Raw genomic sequence first — 4,150 nt, forward strand, 5'->3', positions numbered from 1 at the left:
TCCTCTCCTTATGTGCCGGCGCCGGTGCTTCTCTTTGACTCCCTCGCAACTCTCACTTGCCAATTTTCTCTATTAGAGATGCTCATTGGCAGGTGGACACTCGGGTTCATCATAACGGAGCGCTCCTTTGTTTTTGCTTCTCTTTTCCTTTTTTTTTTTTTTTTTTGCACTCTCCAAGTCTCTTTTTTCTCCTCTGTACCTCTGCCCTCTTTATGTCTTTCTGCCTCTGCATTTCATTCTCCCTTTAAGACTCTTTTTTCCCCTTATCGTTCTCCTTTTTTTTGCACATTTCTGTATACTCCTCTAGTCATCCAGACCACACTGCTTTTCTGTATGTAATCTTTCTTTTTTTCTTTCTTTCTACTCATCCCCTTTTCTTTGATAGAAAAACTATTTTCCCTGTTGCTACAGACGCCCTCTTTTTCCCCCACACCTCTCGGACACACACACACACACACACACACACACACACACACACACACACACACACACACACACACACACACACACACACACACACACACACACACACACACACACACACACACACACACACACACACACACACACACACACACACATCTCCAATTCACTATTAAGTGGGCCCTGAATTTCCCCTGAGCTCGGGCATGGTGGCGGCTGCCTCTGGAGTCCGGCTGTGCTAGATGTGTTGTCTGCTCCGTTACCATTCAATTACCCTCCTGTAATCTGACAGGCTCCTCGTGGCCTGCACTGGGACAATCACTATTATATGCGTGTGCATGCCTTCTACGTAAGTGCACTTCTGTTTGGGTGTGTGTCTGTGTGTCCGTCTGCCGTTACATCTGCCTCTCGGAGTGTGTGCCTGCATTTCAGATGCATGCATGAGCAAGGACGATTTGCCCCGTTTTTCTCCTCTGCTTCTTTTCCTGAAAACCGTTCCCCGCTCAAATTCTCCCACAGATTTCTGGCCCGAAGTCACTTGACATCCAACTGCACCCGCAGAAACACACACTGATAGAATGAAAGAAAGTGAGTCTTGCCACAAACGTCCAAAACCCTAACATTTCTGCTCTCTCATCCTCTCCGTTATTATTTTTGCCCTGCAATCTCCCTCTCGCCTCTTATCACTCTCTTCCCACCTTAACTTTCTCTTTCTTTGTCATTTTATCATGTTCCCCTAATCACTGTCCTCCTGTTTTCTCTTTTTATCTCCATCAACCCCCTCCTCCTCTTTCCCCCCGTCTCTCTCTCACTCTGCCTGTGCGAGGCAGGCTGGCTCTCGGTGTTGACCTGAGAAGGACTGACATTCAGAGGCCGGTCCCCTGCCTGCAGCACTGACATTTCTGCCAGACTTTGATGGCGCCTTTGAACAGAGATGTGTGGAGGGAAGAGCTGCCTGTCTCTCTGCCTTCCAGCAGCTCCAGTCCTGCCTCTCCACCACTCAGAGTGAGATGTACTGTAGCAGGCTGCTCTCCCTTCACACATGCAGGAACACATGCGCAAACACAGGCGCACCCGGGAAAGGAGTCGTGCATACGCGCACTGTAGAAAAACTGTAGTGGAATTTACTCTGTTTCTGTCCAGGTGATTATAGTACTCTTCTCTTACGATCCCCTACAACGAAATACATCTAAACCACAGTATCATGTTTTATGGAACATAAGTTACACTGTTAAGTGGCACAGACTTTCTGTGCACTGCTCCATTGATAAATCTCAATTCAAGAACCAATCAAGCTCTGGCCATTTCAGGCTTCTTTGTTTTTTTCTTTCGCGGAACTTTATCTGTTTTTTCACCAGCCCCTCATAAGTTTCCAGACACTACGATCTCTCTTACTGCTGCTCTGCCTCCATTTGCTGCTGCACATTTTTAACTTTTTAGTTTATACAAACCACATTATGCAAAATTCACTTTCTCATCATTTTCCAACAATAATATTCATCCTGGAATGACACATCAGAACTGAAGAAAGTCGGTCATCTGTCTTCCTGGCTTGTTTAAATTTTCTTTAAAAAGTGTGTTGCTCCAATGAGCCAATCAGAAATCAAACCCTAAATCGTGTCACCGGGGGTTTAGCCAATCCCAATCAAGGTAGGCCCTCCCTTTGACCCTCCCACAATTAAACACATGGCACCACGAGAGGAAGTACTTCCTCCTCTTCCCAAGAAGTCCAGTCCAGCTCACACAGACACAGCAGATTCTCAATGCAGTTCATATGATCCAATATTCAAATGAATGAAAACCAAGGAAAAGATCGATTTGGGGCAATAAACTTTGAATACAATGTTTCAGGACCAATGAGACCATGTGAGGGTGTTAAAAAGCTGGATAATATGACTTTTTAAAATTTCTGTTCTGTAGCTTTTCCCTTTTAGCAACATTGAGCTTGTGCCATTGCTACTGGAGGTTTTTTGGTGGTACTGTTGTCATACAGTGCCACCGTATTTTTCATGGATATAAGTTGTGTGTACGGCCAACAACTAAAAAAAGAAGAGCTTATATTCCGGAAAATATGGTAAAGAAAATTACTACAAATGGCAGAAGAAAAAATACTGAACTATAAAGAAAAAACTGATAATAATCTAATGAAGACCATAAAGAATATCAAAGTAAGCATCAGAAGACTGTAAAATTGACATCAGAGATTATGATATTGTAAAACAAAAATCACGGTTAACATTACACCACTACAAACCAACAGCAAAATTAATGCTTTAAAAAAAATCACAAATAAATCTCACTACTGTAAAAAATTACAGTAAAGATGATCATACTGTAAGAAAAAACAACACATCCATCACACCACTGTACAAAATAGATACTTATAATTGGAGCGAGTTAATTACTGCAAATGCTACATTAATTTTCCTACAGTGCGTGCACATAACATACCTGAACTCATTTACTTAGCCTCATTTACCAATGCAGGCTTTCTTTGCCCCACATGCACCCAATAATGATCCGACATGCACATTTGACTGTGCAGATGAGGCTGTGCACGTATATGTGGTGTAGCACAACCACACATGCAAAGACACAATCATACGGCTCCTGCTGGGATGCCTTCAAAGACCTCATTGCCCCCCTCGAATAAAATTGGCAAAGGGAGAGAAAGGAGGCGCCCATCAAAGACACCTATGTCACTCCAGTAACCCTTCAGCTCCTCTTCTTCATTCTCCTCTCCTTCCTCCTCGGTGCCTTCCAATCTTCTCTAACCTCTAGAACCTGCTCCACAGACCCTTTGTTACTGACTCCTCATGATGTTACAAACATACAAAAGAAAAAAAAAAAAAAGACATATACAGACAGAAAAGTGCTTGATGGGGGTTGCTCCTCTGACAATCAGTGAAAAATGGCTCCCTGTACTGTTGTTCAGCGAATGTCGGTTCAGTGCCAAGATGCCTGCTTTGGCAGATCCCCCCCTTTCTCTGGTGTCACTACAGGGAATGGGATTTTTTCTTTTTCTTTTTCATGTATTGGAGGGAGGGACCAACGCATGTGGTGCTCTGTGAGTCTAATTAAAATGACTTGGCTATTTCGCCATGCGATTGTTTTTCAGAGAGGTGGATGAGAATCGAAACACTTAATTTTGTTTCGCTTGGTTCCTCCTCTCTGTGGAGTTGAACAGAGCTGAGCCTTGATGAGAGTGTGGATTTGACAGCTGAGCATGCATCCAGATGCATATTTGCCTCTGTGTATGTGCGTGTGCGCGCACTGCAAAAAGAAAAAAAAAAATGCCCATTTTAATAAGTCACTTAATTTGTATTCAGTCCTATAGTCATAAATAATTGAGCCTCCAATGCAGCCGCATTCGAATGTCCTGACCACAAAGTGTAGAAATTGCAGCGCTCTTGTCAGGCAGTTTATCAGCCGAGTTTGACTCATGCTGCTTTTATTGATGTTCCTGGAAAGAGGCGAGGGATTTCTCAGATGCCGCGATGAAAGATATACAGCCAAAAATGTCCATCTTGTATTCTTTCATACCATTATCTGTGTTTAAATCAGTCATCTTACTCATTAAAACAGTGCATGAGACAAATTTGCTTTTGTCTTTGGCCACAGAGTCACTTTCAAATGTTCTTCTTGATTTAGACATTTTCTGGAAGATGAAAAAGCAGAGGAATCGCTTTCTTTGAATATACTGTTTCTTGTTTTGAGGGAAATGCTT

Source organism: Lipophrys pholis, assembly GCF_963383615.2.
Source record: "Lipophrys pholis genome assembly, chromosome: 2".
Lineage (NCBI taxonomy): Eukaryota > Metazoa > Chordata > Actinopteri > Blenniiformes > Blenniidae > Lipophrys > Lipophrys pholis.